At 34.0% G+C, this 17,662-nt stretch overlaps 1 pseudogene across 1 annotated transcript; it reads right to left on the bottom strand.

Annotated features, from left to right (window-relative positions):
• Positions 1-210: 210 nt before the first annotated feature.
• On the bottom strand, positions 211-2,875 carry LOC149552881 (pentatricopeptide repeat-containing protein DOT4, chloroplastic pseudogene; annotated as a pseudogene). Its single transcript, XR_016352976.1, has 2 exons — positions 2,478-2,875; positions 211-2,383 (listed from the first exon to the last, which is right to left on the bottom strand). The product of XR_016352976.1 is annotated as a pentatricopeptide repeat-containing protein DOT4, chloroplastic pseudogene (transcript).
• Between the last annotated feature and the right edge of the window lie 14,787 nt (positions 2,876-17,662).

Below are 17,662 nucleotides of genomic sequence, written 5' to 3'. Positions count from 1 at the left end.
TATTTCTGTTTACGTCACCATTAGTGCCTACAAAAAGCTCATCCATTCTTCGAATTGTGACTGAAACAATGTACAAACTCTAAAGTATTGTGGTGGAATAAATGTTTCTAGATCTTGGCTATTGGCAGGGTAAAAGGCAAAAATAGCTTCAATATAGGGTTGATATCAATAGCTCGGACTCAAGCTATTGAACAAAAATAAATAAATAAATATCACAAGTTGAAAGGTTTATTGTATATATCAATTTGGTTGCCTAATATACACTGCAGTTGAAGGTCACTAAGTACCTAGCGACCAGTCCAGTTTCATTCTCTGTTTTTGTTAGCATCGTCAGCAGCCTCCACAAGAACACCATCTGAAAAGATGTAAAAATTTGCATCCCTCACAGTTGATTCTGACATTACCACATCTAGAATATGTTTTCCTTGTGATCAGGGACATTTTCGTTCACCTTGAGATCACCAAAACAAATTTCCAGTCGGGAATATACCCTCTATCCACCATCTGTCCAGCCAAGCTTTTTAACTAAAAAAATAACTCTCCCACTTGTGAATGAGAACTTTCTCCTATATGGAATATATATATCTTATTTTTTATTTCTATCCAGCTGCAACCAGGTTTCTTTCCTAAACCCCTATCTTTCAACACATTTCTAGTCTTTTCTTTCTCTTCGAAATCTCCAGTTGCAGCATATATGTTTGACATCAGTATATAGTTTGAGCTATTTTCAGGTTCTATCTCAAACAGGTGATCTGCCACATGTTTTCCTAATTCTATATTTTTGTGACTTCTGCACGCACCCAGCAAAGCTCCCCATATACTAACATTTGGTTTCAGTGGCATGTTTTTGATAAAATCATATGCGTCATTCAGATGACCTGCTCTTCCAAGAAGGTCAACCATGCAGGCATAGTGCTCCAGAACGGGTTGAATGCTATAATCTCTAATCATGCAATGGAAGTATTTCCAACCTTCACCTACTAGGCCTGCATGATTGCAGGCAGATAAAATGGCAATGAAGGTGATATAATCTGGCTTTATGCTAGTTCCTTGCATTTGATGAAACAGTGTGAGAGCCTCGTGTCCATATCCATGCAGGGCATAACCTACAATCATTGCCGTCCACGAGGTTACGTCCTTGTGAGGTATATTATCAAACACTAGGCATGCATCCTTTATGCTTCCACATTTGGCATACATGTCTACAAGAGCACTACCTACATGGTCATTTGACTGAAATCCGTTCCTGGTTATGTAACAATGGAATTCCTTACCCCGTTGAAGTACAGCTAAGAGAGCGCATGCTGGAAGAACACTTGTAAGTATAACAGCATCAGGTTTCATGCCTGACAACATCTGATGGAAATGTTTTAATGCTTGATCTGCATATCCGTGTTGAGCATAGCCAGCAATTATTGAAGTCCACAAGATAATATCTTTTTGCAATATCTTATCAAATACTTGGCGTGCGCCTTCCATGCTTCCGCATTTGGCATACATATCTACAAGGGCACTCTGCACGATGACATGCGAACCAATGTCACCCTTTATTATATAGCTATGCACCTCCTTCCCATGTTTCAGCAGTCCTATATTCGCACACAGCTGGACAACACCAAGAACGCTTATGTGATCAGGTGTCATTTGCGTGACTAGCATTTGGCGAAACAGACTCATGGCTTTGTTAGGCTTTCCATTCTGAATACTGCCTGCAACTATCGCATTCCATGAAGCAACAGTCTTCTCATAAAGCCTGTCAAATACCCGGACTGCATCCTCTATACGTCTGCACCTGGCGTACATGGCAACGAGGGAATTACATACAAGATTTGACTCTATTAATCCATTTCTAATAATGTGATTGTGAATCTCTCTACCCAATTTCAGATTCAAACCTGGGAGGATACTCAAAATACTCGCAGCATCCGGTTTCATCCTTTGAATTTGCATTTCCCTAAACAAGTTCAAGGCGTCGTCAAAATAGCCATTTTGAGCACAGCCTGCAATCATGGCATTCCAGGACACTACATCTCGCTCTGACATTTTCTCAAACATATGACGTGCGTCATCTATACTCCCGCATTTGGCATACATTGAAACAAGCGCGTTCCCCACATAGACAATTGATTCAAACCCATTTTTTATCAAACATTCGTGTATATATTTACCCCCTTGCAGAGCTTTTATTCCGGCACAAGCCTTGAGAAGGCATGAAAACGTGTAGCTATCCGGCTTTATGAAATACTGTTGCATTCCATAATATAGCTTAACAGCTTCTTCATAGTTTCCATGCATAGCGTATCCTCTCATCATGGCGTTCCATACTGGTGTATTAGAACTGTGCCCACGCATTTTGTCAAACACTTTGCGCGCATCCATCAGTCTGCCACATTTGGCATACATGGACACGAGATTGGAACCCAGAAAAGAAGTTAACCAAATTTGAGCTTTAATGATCATGGCGTGAACTTGCTTACCTTGTCCTAGAGCCTTTTTATTTGCACAATCTTGAATGAGCATTACATATTTATCGCTTGGAAAACCTAAGTTGGGAGTATCTTCTGCACCTGAAATGGTTAGCGCGTGTTGAATATGGCTGTTGCTGCAGAGAACATTAAGGTTTGTGCTAGTTTTGTGACAACTCATTGGAAAGCTACCAAGACAATTGAACTGTAACATTTTGTTTGTATGTTTATGATCGTCAATGCAATATGGAAAGCTCGTGTGCAATGCAACCAAATCAATTGGAACGAACCTGCTGCTATTCTGTTCTAGTTGGCATAAAAACTTATTAACAGTGTGTAAATCCAATGAGTGCAAATGTTCTATTTATTATTTATTATTTTGACATATGGATTCATGTGAATCACTATGAAATATGGTGACTCAAAAATTACACAGTTAAATCCTGATAGGAATATCATAATCTTGAGAATAGTTTTAGGTTTGAAGAGTTGGGTTTTGGGTATGGAGGGGCTAAAATGCACCACCATAACCAACTTGTTTGTATTTTCTAATAAATTAAAATTGATAAAAACTGTTATACATAAATTTTAAATTAATTAATAAAAGTGCATTTAGTGGGGAAGAGTTATAGCCTTTTTCTTTTAGACATTTTTAATTTAAATATTGCTAAAAGAACGATTTAGTAACTTTTTTAGTCAATAGATCATTTGTGGTCTCTAAGAATATCATAATCTTGAGAATAGTTTTAGGTTTGAAGAGTTGGGTTTTGGGTATGGAGGGGCTAAAATGACCCTCCATAACCAACTTGTTTGTATTTTTTAATATATTAAAATTGATAAAACTGTTATACATAAATTTTAAATTAATTAATAAAAGTGCATTTAGTGGGGAAGAGTTATAGCCTTTTCCTTTTAGACATTTTTTATTTAAATATTGCTAAAAGAACGATTTAGTAACTTTTTTAGTCAATAGATCATTTGTGGTCTATAAAAATAGTTTTAGTTTGAAGAGTTGTAGTCTTTTCCTTCTAGACATTGTTTATTTGAACATTATTAAAAGAACATTTTAGTAACTTTCTATATTATTGCATGAGATATATTATTTATTATCACAAGTTAAACTAGCAGTTGCACGTGCAACATTAGTCGATAGGAGTGATTTGTCTAGTGAATGCAAGTAAAAACATTAGTCGATAGGAGTGATTTGTCTAGGGAATGCAAGTAAAAAGTAGATGTTTTCTAATGTTATGAAGATGAAATTGTAGTATTGTAATCTTAAATGATGAGTGTAACAATGCAAATATGATATATGGAACTGATTCAACACATTAAGAAATATTTATAGTAAACAAAGATAATAAATATTACAAGTAAACAAAGCCACTCCTTCATGAAGTGCCAACATAAATCATTCTGTGCAATGTGACAATTGAGTACAATGTTACAAAGAACAAAGATAACTTCCCTACTTAAGAAGTTAAAACATAACGTAGAAGAAATAAAATATGATTAATTAACATTCATTTCAATAAATCTCATTTATTGTACTTGAATTCTATGGTGATTTGACCTTTTATTAGGCATATATTTGAAGAGAAAAAGTATTCTTCAAACTACAATATCTTATTCAAGAAGAACATTTAGAAATCATCTTGTTAGAAGAAGACCTAAAACATAACTCTAAAGCATATAAATCTACGAAGTGTTGTAGTTGGTAGTGTTGAAAACTGTGATGTTGTAGCACATGAGGTCCTCTAAGACAACATGTATTGGAGAGTGGTTGTGATACATGTAGTGGAGAGTGGAAGTGGTATAGAATCCAATTAACTTAGATAAAGGTTCTTTTTATACAACGTTACATTTAATTATTGTAGAAATGTACGTATATACAAAGGAAACATAAAATTTCTATATACATAATTACATAGAAATGATTTTAGTAAAAGAAGAAGATTATGAGTGGATCAGCTTACTAAATGTTGCATTTGGTAGGTTTTATAGAATGAGAAGTGTTACAATTTTGATATGATGTTGTGCATCTGCATTTTAAAGTGAGTATTAGATAGAAACAATTAAATTTTTTTTTTTTTTACAATTTTTTTTAAAAAAATATTAGAGTAGTTTAAAAATTAGGATACAACATCAAATTTTAGGAGTAACCCCCAATTGTTTAGGCTGTTGAGCCAACTACTATCAAAGTATATCTAACATCATAATTTTGAGTAGTACAAAAGAATTTCCTTCAAGAGGATAATACACAAGCTTTCAAAAGGAAACATCTACTTAAGATTTATATCTAACTGATTAGTCACAACATTTAGTGCCACATCTTCATTTCTATCACTAATCTCTGGACCTTGCCTAGCATGACTGGTATTGGCTTGCAGCTCCCACACTATTTACTCTCCTGTGGTATTGTTGAGATTGTTTCCATAACGAAAGTTGTACAATTTGTCTCTTTCTTTAGAAATGAACAAATATGTGAATGAGTCAAAGTATTGTAGGATGGAGTCAACTTCCTCTTTGAATAACACCAAAGAACTCTCCTCGATCAAAGTCATAAATCTATCTTTGGGGATCTCTAAAACAATAGAAACCTAGGATATGTTATACAAATGGGCGAGTTTAATGTTGAACCTGGTAAGATCCTTTTTTGTGTTGGAAAATATCTTCATATCTCCTCTTTCAAAGAAACCAAAGGATTTCCATAGAAATCACAAACCAAAACTTGTTCAAGCTCATAGTGAAAGGTTCAACAAATCGTACAAGAACTTCATGCCAAGAGATACCATTTTACAATTCCAAACAAGAATCTTGCCAAGATAGATAGACCAAATTTACTAGCACAATTGAATAAAAAAAAAGGTGTTCAAAAGAATCGAGTTGGCTGCAAAATGAACAAAAGTAGACTCAAGTCCTAAGGCTTCCAACTTATTACCAACAACATGCTTTTTGAGCAAGAGAATTCATCTAAAATAGATTTTCTTAGACTCACAAGGATATTTCCAAAACTATTCAAGGATTAGGTGCCATCTAGAGAGAGACCAACCAAAATTCCAACTACAATAAATCCATTGAGAATAACATTAGAATCTTTCAACATGATATAACTGCTTCTAGAAGAACCATTAAAGAAGAAATTACCATCTTTCCATTTTAGCTATTGAATGAATTGGTTAGAATTTAGAATTTTACTAGGGGAGAATGGGCCAATAGATTTATAGATCAGAGTATAAGTTTTTGTTTTGGGTTGGTTGAAATATTGTACGTAGCTTTCAGTGTCTCCTAATCACCTAGTTGGTTGTCAACCAATAGGTCCCTAATGAAACTAATTCCCTTTTCAAACTAGATCTTAGTCAAGAAACATTAAGTAAGAGCTAGGGGTTTATCATTAAGGTATATACCCCACCATATAGATTTGTCAACAACAAAGAACATAAGATACCTACCAATAGCATCCCTAGAACAAAGAAGGGGTCTTACTTGAGACCATGTCTTCCAAAGAGAAGAAAAAATATTAGAGCCAAACACTTTTAACTCAAATTTCCCAAACCATAAATCATAGTAGGGGATATCTCTCCAATATTTACCTTTTTTAACTTTAGAATTAATAATATTATTTCTGATGCAAACCTTCCATGGCTTATTTTCTTCAATGCATTTAATGATCCATTTAGCAACAAGAGCCACACCTTGATGTCTAAGATCTCTAATTTCAAGACCCCCACTACTTCCAGACATGCAACACCAATCCCACTTCAAACAATGCATCTTACTATCCCTAAGACATTAGACTAAAGAAAGTATCTTATAATTTCCTCCAACTTGTTAAACTAATAATTAACAAATAGCCAAGAAGAATAATAATAGACAACATGAGAGACAAGAACCTTTTGGACAACTTGAACTTTGTTTGCAAGAGATAAGTGAGTTTTCCATTTAATATATTTTCTCTCAATTTTATTGTAGATCCATTACCACATGTCTTTATCAAAGGGGTCAATGGAGAAAGGGATACCCAAATATCTTTTTAGGACCACTTCATAACTAGCCATTTTAAGTAATCCAGTTAGGAGGTTCCTCAGACCACGCAAGGACAATGGATTTGTGAGGATTACTTTTAGATCCAAAAGTAGAGCATAAAATTTGGAGCCTTTTAATCACATTGTCAAAATTATTCATCTCTAATCCCAAGAACGAGGAAGTGTCATATGAAAATTGAGTATTAATGAGCTCTTCATTATTAGGCAGGGTGATACCTTTAACATGAAGCCCAAGATTAGATGCTCTTGAAATAGAAAACTTAGCATCTAGTACAATTAAAAACAAGTAGGGAGCAATGGTGCAACCTTTCCTTATGGATCTCTAGAGGTAAATGGGCTCAGAGAGCTCACCATTGACATATATAATAGTAGAGGAGTCTTTGAAAAGAAAATAAACCCAACTACAAAATTCAAGAGGAAAACAAAAAGCCTCAAGCATGCCCAACACAAATGACCATTTGATAATATCATAGGCCTTTTCAAAATCAAGAAGAATCATGCCAATATTTTGACTAGATTGCTTAGCCCAATGAAGAGCTTCCCAATTAGTCATAAGATTCTCAATAATATATCTACCTTTTAAAAAACCAATTTGAGTCACTAAAATGATCCTTCTCAAAATAGTTGAAATTCTCCTACCAAAAACTTTAGCAAGAATTTTGTAGGATAGGTTCAATAATATAATAGGCCTCCAATTTTTAACAAAAGTTTCGTCACTACTTTTAGGAAGTGGCTTTATTAGGCCTCTATTAATCACCACACCCAAGGAACCACTATCAAAGGCGTGGTTATTGTAGTGTGTGTGTGTGTGAGAGAGGGGGGGGGGGGGGGGGGGGGGGGACAGTCACAAAGATGAGTCCTCTCAATCTCAATTCTAAAGAACTAGGTCTAGAGATATTAGTGCTAACCAAACAAGGAGGACTAATGCAAACTAGGTCTAGGAAGAAGAGGGGAAAGATATCCAAGTCTTTGAAAACCCTAGATAAATGTAAGAACTAGTGTTGGATATAAGTAAATATGTTGAAACGACAAAGAAGGTAGAAGAAAATACTTTTAGAATATGTTTTATGCTTGTTGTATTGATCATAATTGATGGAAATCCTCAAATTCGGGCTTGAAGATGCATAATGGACAAAACCCACAAATCTTTTGACAATCTATCTCGGATGAAATGGATAATTAGGAGTAAAATAAAGCATTCGAGGTGCAATGCACCCATGATTAACTATGTGCATCGTTGATTTTGATTTTGCAATTATGAAGGTAGCCAAAAAGGATAATCATATCTACAACTTGTCCATTGATTCGATATTTGCAACCTACAATAAAAGGGTTTTTTTTTGTTTTGTTTTGTGGATGGGAGTATTTACTTGGTCAAACCCCAATTCAAGAATTAACATTGAATTGAAATAACATAAATGTAAAGTAAATGTATGAATTCACCTTACAATAGTCCAATCTCTCAAATTGAATAACTTCATCAATTGATTTGGATCAAGAAGATGAAGATGAATGATTGCGGAAGATGCGACAAAGGATCTTGAATGGATTGAAGAAGATCTTGAAGATGAAATCCTTCACTTGATTCAATACTTGAATCCTTAATCTTTAATGGAGGAATGCTTGAATGAATTCTTGAAATCTTGATCTTGTGGATGCTTGAACACCTTTGGATGAGATGCTTGGAACTTAGAATGCTTGTGTGTGTGATATCTAAAAAATGGAGCAAAAGGAAGGGTTTATATAGAGCTCAGAATAGACTAACTCTTGTAGGCTGACCTACCTTAGAATTGACACCCCAAATGTACCTAAACACATGACTTAAAGAGGAGATTGAAAATAGGTCACAATTAGGGGTGCACTACACCCTTGACAACTAGGTCCTAGAACCTTTGGGATGATGCAGGCGCATCTCATTACTAAATCATTTCAAAGGTCCAAGATTCTCCATATATTTTAAATGGTCAATTTTAATAATTTAGGATTATGTCTTAGTGGATAGAATTAGGTGTTTTATTAAATAAATGTTATAGTTTTTAGTCGGATATGTTAGAGAGTTAGAGGAAAGGGTTAATGATGTTAGTGTCGGTTTTAGAAAGGATAAAATTAGTAATAGAAATGCCATGTGGTCAATAATTAAAAGAATCTCATCAGAAAGTTGGTGGCAATTTTAAGAGTGTTCATAATGACGAAAAAATGGCTATGGAATAAAAGAAACTGTTTCATATTCCTTCTATTTGGAGGAAAGTTAATTTTCTTTAAAAAGCCAATCCTATTCTTAGCAGTTACAAGAATATCCATGATTGCTGCATGGTATTGATGGTAAAGCATCTTTCAGATTCTTATTCTTAGATGGAAAAGAAAACGTTTTTATTACTACTGGACAACAAGGCTAGTCAGACTTTGGTTATTAAAAAGCCAATCTTTTATGTAAAAAAATGATTCAAACTTGGGGAGGAATGTGAAGTTTTATGTCTCTTTTGGTCTCCTGTTTTTTTTTTCAAGATTATGGCTCTACTATTATGCTTCATATATTTCTCATGGCAATCAGTTTAGGGAATAACAATTGCATAAAAAATGTACTCTGATGCGGGGTCAATATCTCGAGTTTGAACTGTTGGATTTCTCTCAAATTTTTATATGTTGTTTGAAACCTAGTTATGCCAAATATCAACGGTTGGATTGAGTAAATCTTTTCTAGTTCAAAATTTATTCATGTCTGTGTGCGGGTCTATCCGAAGGAAGCAATAATATATTTTGGGGGATTTTGTTTTCAAAGTTTTGTTTATTGAATCTGATTTTAGTGTGTGATCTTGAAGGTTGTAGGTGCCCCTTGAAGCAACTCAGTTGAGTGACTGATTCCTCCTGAGTTTTCCAAGGTGTGGCTCTACATCATTTTTGGTATCAGAGCTCAGCAAAAGGTTTGGGAAAAAGTAGTTGTGTATAGCTGAAGAATGATGGGACAAGAAGAAGCAGCTTTATTGTATCTTTTTAGAAGGTATCGACAGAGAAAGGATTCTAAACAAAATGAGATAGAGGAAAAGAAGAAAATAGAGAAAGAAGAAAGGAGAAAACAAAGAGAAGAGCTAAGCAAGATAGAAGAGGAGATAAACAATTTGAGAAGGAGACTTGAGGAGAATGACGCTAAGTTGAAAGAGAATAAAGCTAAGTTGAAAGAAGTGCAGCAAGAACACAAAGTGTAGCAACAAGAAGTGCAGCAAGTATCTCTTGATGAGAGCAGTAACAAGACAAGCCCTATTGGATTTGAATGCAAAAAATCTGTGGTTGGAACAGTAACATGTCCTTTGAAAATAGAGAAGAGTACAATGTTGGAAGTTACTCCTACGGAAAAGATGTTGGAGGCAACTGATGAAGCCTTAAATATGCATAATGAAGAAAAATGTCAAGAGGAATGGCATGAAGATGAAGCTAAGGAATGTGTAACAGCAAGTTCTAAAGAAGAATCTGATTTATGGGAAAAATTTGCAGCCATTGTGGGAGAATGGAAAAGGCATGGCGGTAGTACGGAAACTCAGCTTGAAGAAGAAAGGAAAGAGTGCAATACTGTTATTGTTCTTGAGCAAAGTTGTAATAAGAAAGAGATATTTGAAAGTGAGATTACTACAGAAGATCAAGATGATGATAAATGTTTAATAAAGGAAGAAGAGATAAATACGATTTTTAAGATTCAAGATGTGAAACTGGTTGATAGTCAAGAAGCAGATAAGTTTATGGTTACTATTGATGAATATAGATATGATGCACATTACATGGTGTATAAGGAAGCTCATATTCAAAAAGAGAACTCAAATAATCTTAATGCTGATGATATGTTTTCTTCTAATAATGTTTATGCAGGGATGCAGATTTCATGTATAGTGAATCATGCTGGAGAATTTTCTGTGACATTTACAGCATTAAAGAATCAAAGCTACAAGGTGGAGAAGTTGGATATTATTTTTGTTTTTCTTGTAGATATGCTCATCCTAGTTCAAAGAAATTGGAAAGTTCGAAAGAAGAATGAGATTCATTTCTACAACACATCATCTCAAGAGGACTTCAGATTCATTCTACAGGGGAGTATGTTGCAGTAGCAGAGCTGGAAATAAAATAAGAAATGTTTTATGTTTTCAATATTTAAATTTAATGTTTTCAATAAACGTCCTACATGTGGTGGCATACCTAGAGTAGCAGTTCGATGAGCTCTCCAGATATAGCCACCTAGGACCAGGTATAGGTTTTTAAAAATTAGAATAGTTTTAATTCATAGATAATGATTGTCAGATTCCAATAATAGGTAGTAGGCAGTTTCAGATTCTTATCCTTTTCTTGGATAGAAGACGAAAAAAATGTGGATATTTAAAATGTGGCCTACTGCATGATTGTCAGATTCCAATAATAGGTAGTAGGCAATTTCAGATTCTTATCCTTTTCTTGGATAGAAGACGAAAAAATGTTTCTCATCCTTTTATTAGAAAAGGAGAGTCAGTTTTAAATAAGCCGGTTGGCTATGTAAGAGAGGCATTCGAATTTGGGTAATAGAGAAAGTTTCAGTTTTTGCCTTAGAAAGGATATAGATAATCGACTATGGAGTTTGGCAGCAATTCGATCTTGGTCTCTCTTGTAAAAGTGCAAATATATTTTCTTTGAGGACATTCCAGGTTAAAGATCTTGGTGTGCAGGTGAATGTTGGTGTAGAGGATGAAGAGTTAGATCAAGAAGAGGAAAACAATCCATTAGAAGGGCATAGACAACATGTGAATGTTGGTGTAGAGACTAAGAGTGAACAACAGGAGGTTGTTGTTGAACCTTGTGAGGAAAAGGTTCTTGCAGATGAAGAAGAGTTGGTGACAGGTGTGGTTGCAGACAATATTTGCCCAGATGATGGAGATGTTGACACAAATGATCAGAAAGGAAAAGATGTAGTGCAAAGATCAGATGCTGAAGAGAAGACTATTGATGACAAGAATGAAGTATTTGTTGATCATTATGATGCTCTAGAGATATACAAACGAGAAGCAGATGTTGGTTTGATAATTTGGTATTTTTATGCAGGTGATATGAGGCTATTAAATATATTTGTTCCAAGATTCAACACAGGTACCATGGAAGGTATTCATTCTACAGTTTGGAATCAGAATGTTCTGGCAAGCGGCATCAATTCCATCATTCTTATGGTGACATTATTGCTTACATACAATTGGAAACTCCGAAAAAAGATTGCAGCAATTCAATGGGACTTGAATTTTTCTGTCCCTGGGAGTATGATGCAGGCACATCTCATTACTAAATCATTTCAAAGGTCCAAGACTCTCCATATATTTTAAATGGTCAATTTTAATAATTTAGGATTATGTCTTAGTGGATAGAATTAGGTGTTTTATTAAATAAATGTTATAGTTTTTAGTCGGATATGTTAGAGAGTTAGAGGAAAGGGTTAATGATGTTAGTGTCGGTTTTAGAAAGGATAAAATTAGTAATAGAAATGCCATGTGGTCAATAATTAAAAGAATCTCATCAGAAAGTTGGTGGCAATTTTAAGAGTGTTCATAATGACGAAAAAATGGCTATGGAATAAAAGAAACCGTTTCATATTACTTCTATTTGGAGGAAAGTCGAATTTCTTTAAAAAGCCAATCCTATTCTTAGCAGTTACAAGAATATCCATGATTGCTGCATGGTATTGATGGTAAAGCATCTTTCAGATTCCTATTCTTAGATGGAAAAGAAAACGTTTTTATTACTACTGGATAGCAAGGCCAGTCAGACTTTGGTTATTAAAAAGCCAATCTTTTATGTAAAAAAATGATTCGAACTTGGGGAGGAATGTGAAGTTTTATGTCTCTTTTGGTCTCCTATTTTTTTTTCAAGATTATGGTTCTACTATTATGCTTCATATATTTCTCATGGCAATCAGTTTAGGGAATAACAATTGCATAAAAAATGTACTCTGATGCGGGGTCAATATCTCGAGTTTGAACCGTTGGATTTCTCTCAAATTTTTATATGTTGTTTGAAACCTATTTGTGCCAAATATCAATGGTTGGATTGAATAAATCTTTTCTGGTTTGAAATTTATTCATGTTTGAGTGCGGGTCTATCCGAAGGCAGCAATAATATATTTTGGGGGATTTTATTTTCAAAGTTTTGTTTATTGAATCTGATTTTAGTGTGTGATCCTGAAAGTTGTAGATGCCCCTTGAAGCAACTCAGTTGAGTGACTGATTCCTCCTAAGTTTTCCAAGGTGTGGCTCTGCATCATGGGATCCTTTGAGAATCCCAAAATGAGTTTGAGATCTCTAGAATCAAGTGCACAATTTGAGATATAGTCGTTACAGTACGAAGAGTGGATTCCAAGTGGATAGATGAAGAGAAGATAGGACCTAGGAGAATAGACCCTACCTTGAGCTTAATGCTATGAAAATAAGAGCTTTAAAGAGGATCTATTAGGTTTTACCCCAATCCCACCTAGGAGAAAGGATATAAAAAGGAAGAAGAAATGAAAGATGCAAGGAGATTAATGATCTCACATTAAATAGGTGCTAAACCTTCATTAAATTAGAGTGCTTCCAATTTAATAAGGTACAATTATACATAGATACAAGCTCCTCATCAATCCAAATGATGTTTTGTTGATAAAATTCAATAGGAAGGCCATCAAGCCCTTGTGACTTCCCATTTTCTATATTGTTGATGGCTCTTCAATTTCTCTAATATCCATGTTGTTACTTAGGGTCTTAGCTTCCTCACATGAGACTTTCTTAGGAATAAACTTGAGATAGAATTCAAGTTCATCTAGGTTCTTATCCATTTGTTTTGTAGAAAAAAGTCCTCATAGAAATTGAAAAAGGCCTTCAAAATGTTAGATTTATCCTTAATAATCCCATTGTCAGTCTTTATCTCATCAATCATTTCTCTTTTTTGCATAGGTCTAATATGTTAAAGAAGAACTTTGATCCTCCACTCCTTTCTTGTAACCAGTTCATTGTGTCCCTTGTTTTTTGCCCTTGAATCTCATAGTTCTTGTGTCTCCTAATTTCATTCTTAACATGCCAAGTTCAATTGTTATTTTTCTCTGAGTTATTATTTTGAATAGCTTCCCCAACTTCAATTAGAGCTTTCTGAAAATGAGTGATATTAGAATTCCTATCCATATTTTTTTCTTGCCAACAATTTGAAAGAGTTGATTACAAGATTACAATTAGAGACCTTTTGATTCCATAGGTCAATAAGGAAGAGACCATGATTCTTAAAGCTAGAGATACAAGACAATATTTGAACAACATCAATGTCATCAAAATCATTAAGCAGTGACACATTGAGTTTGAAGAGATTCTTCTTGTTAGACATGTTGTCACCAAGCTCATCCTCTAAAAGCTTGACCTCAACTAATATAGGAGAATGATCAAAGATACTGGTAAGGGTGACCTTAACAAGATAGCTACTAGAGAAATGATCTACCTTAAAAAAAAAGGAATCAAGATAGCATCTATCTAGTCTACAATACACTCCTTGGAGGCCCTAATTGGTTATTGCACCAACTGAACCAGATGCCTCTTTTTAAAACTCTTTTGTTGGTCATAGGATCAATCAATTTGATTTTTCTTTTAAAATTATTCCAAAAGAAAAATTCATTACCTTTTCAAATATGATCCATACCTCCACCCTTTTCTTCTTTTTTCTCAATCATATTGAATTCACCAACGTAAATCTAGTGTGCTTGAGGAAGATTATTAGTTAACCAATCCCAAAACATGGCTTTATTGTTGTAGTTGTTGAGCAGTCATTTTGCACAATGCTAACGATAGAAATTCTCTCAAATCTCTCTCTTGAAAAGTTGATCAACAACCAACTCCAAGGTTCTAGATGGTTGTTTTTCAACCTACTCATAACTCAATCAAAGATAAATGTGAATGCTCACAAGGAGGCCTTTGCTAGTATCTACGATTCTGCACAAATTTGTTTAAACATAACCAAAAAACAATATATTTTTGTATTTTCTATTTTATGTTGCATGCAATTTCTAATTAATGTAACTATATGAATTCCTATTCCAACCAAGTGTTTGAAAAGAAAATAACGAAGATAGAATAACAAGAGATTTAAAACAAATTACCAAAAGGGAAATTCCTAATGGGCATAAGTCAAAGTAGTAACATGTTTGCGAATTGAATTATCAAAAGGATTTAGTAGGAAACCAATGAAATTAGGAGCAATGCTTCCTTAACTCCATTGACACAATTGTTGATGGGAACTTTAATGAGAACTGAAAGATGTTTCATGATTCAACAAATCATGTGACCACGAAAAGTGCGCTCACACAAGACAAAACACTATGTAATAAAAATAGTAAGCCTTTTCCAATTCGTCTCAACATTGGTATTTGTTAACATAAGGCAAACACTAGAGTTAAAAGATTGTAAAATTATAAGAACACAATAAAACCATTAGCTCCATTATCATTCTTAAAAATGCATTCACAAAACATAACACACTTAGACAAAATTTACTACAATCAAAATGAGAGCACCAATAACATTTATTATGGTATTAAAATATTAGCTTGGAGTACGTATTACATCCATGTATTTAAAAGGAATCCTCTCCTCTTGTGTTAGGAGTGAGAGCTCTTCTAATGCAAAATCACATTAAAAACTACTAAAATAAAGCTAATTATATACAAACTAACTCTCTAAATGGTGCTAACTAGGTCTCCACCCTTGTTTATATAAATTAATGGGTGCATGAGCCTTTACATGACTTAAAACAATAAAATAAGACATTAAAAAAAAGGATGAGTGATAGGGAAATAAATACCACAAGAATTTTGTGTCTAGTTTTTTCACTTATTAATATATTTATATTTCAAATTTGAATGAGGATATTCTTGTGATTTTTCTTTTGAAGCCAATAACTATTTGCCCATACATTCTCGAGAGAGCATTCTGGCTCTATCTCAATTGCAACTTTCAACTCTCTCTTTTTTAATACATTTTTCTTTTCTTGACACTTGAGTTTTCTCATGGATTTATTTACATTGTAAATTTTTATTTTCTTATAGTTGAGGGGTGGTTTAATGTAGTTTTACAAATGTTTCAATTAAGAATATAGTCCATCGTTCTAGACATTGAATTTTCTAGGTAAGTAAAGTGTAATATATTTGAATGTGTAAATTTGAATATTGAATCCTTTAACAAGGACTTATAGGGAAGTCTATATATACATTTGACTTTGATTCCTTTACCCAATACCATGACTTTATCAGTATCAATTCTATTCACATTCGTGATTGAATCCAAGGATTGCAATAGGTTGAATTATGAAATAATCTAGCATTTTGACACTATGCCATTCCAATGCATCTAAAGAAAAATAGAAGTGCATTCAATTTTAAATTTTATCACCATTTTATAAAATTTCTCATAAAATAATCACCTTTCTTTTTATTGAAAATGAAATCAACAACATAGAATACATTTTGATAGATCATAATGAAGGTATGAATTCTTTCTCTCAACACATCAATACAATAATACAACAAGAAAGATGAGGCAATGGAGGAGCCTCCAACACATGACATCAAGAGCACCATTAGTGCATCAAGAAAATTGGGATTGCTCCATCCTAAAAACCTATTTAGACAATCTACAAAAACACAAAGAATAACCATGAAGAGTTCACCTCCCAACCTAGGCCTAGATGTGAGGCCACATCTTGAGCTAAGAGAACCAGTAACCGATTGGGTGACATTTAGGAAACAATCACAATGACATAATTCAACATATAATTCCCATGCAAGGTATGCATAATAGGTTCCTTAATAAACCTATGACTAGGGAGAAGGTGAATTTTTCCAGGTAGGAGATGTCAATAATGAATACAAATCATATGCCTCTTCCAAGGCTACCAAATCAAAATAAACTTCCATTTATTTCTCTCCTCATTTCCCCAAAACAAAATCAATTTATATTGACAAGTAATACCTTACTTTCTCCCTCTCCTCAACATGAGGAGAGACTTTGCCTGACCTAGAGTCCAACTAAAACCCTTCTCCCATACATGGCCACTTTTGCCCTATCTGAGGGTGAGTAATGACAACACACCCTTCATAGTTTCCCCAACAAAACAAGAAAGAGAAACATGAAAAGAAATAAATTAAAACCCACAATACCCATCCCTCATTTGATAAAAACACACACATTCTATAATATGCAAGAATTAAACATATACAAGCAATGAACAAGAACATATTCAATACAATGGAGATCCTACCTTCAAAAAGGTTATGACAATGGAGTTTTGAGATGAGCTAAAATCATTTTCTTCCTCAAATTCCAATATGACTTCTCCAAATGTAGAGAATGGTTGAACAACTTCCAACTCTTCAAAGGGACTCTAAATAGCCTCTAAATTCACCCACCCAAAATAGCAATAACTCCAAACTTGACTCAAGCATCTTATGGTCTTTCCACTTGCCCCTCCAACTTGCCCCTATCATCAAGACAACCTTTTGGAGGAGTGGAAACTTGGGTAATCTCATGGAGATAATCCATTTTTTCACAAAAGAGAAAATGAGATATTTTAGGGGTCATAAATGTTGCCAAGAAGTTCTAGAAGGGTGAAAAAGGTTCCCAATCCATACACATACCACTAGGGTACTTGGATTACATTACATTTTGCCTCTAGGATCATTTTAGGACCTATACAAGTGGCTTGAAATAATTGATCTTAAAAAACCCTAAGGATGTAACCTTTCCACTAAACCCTAATTAAGAAGATTAATCTAGGTTACTAACTAATCAGTCTTAGATTGAAGGATTACTCTACTAACCCTAAATTGACATGTCAACACACATATGCATATAACAAGTGTCAAGTGACACCATAAGATTTAGTTTTACATAACATTCAATATGTCCCAAAGTACAAAATGATACACACACATTCAGATTACGATACAAATTAAACACTTGACAATGAGGTTCGAATCACTTTATTGGATTCAACCTTAGTCTTATAATTTGTACATAGGGTCAATTCTCTAATTAAATTCCATGTTTAATTATACTACAGGCTTAATTTGAATATCAATAGTTTGATAATATCACATTCATATATTTAAACCAAATTTGCATAATCACATTGATCAACATA

Source organism: Cupressus sempervirens, chromosome 6, assembly GCF_028749045.1.
Source record: "Cupressus sempervirens isolate cs-2001-9-10 chromosome 6, ASM2874904v1, whole genome shotgun sequence".
NCBI lineage: Eukaryota > Viridiplantae > Streptophyta > Pinopsida > Cupressales > Cupressaceae > Cupressus > Cupressus sempervirens.
Note: the sequence above shows the minus strand (reverse complement) of the source record. Positions and strands in the feature narration are given on the sequence as shown.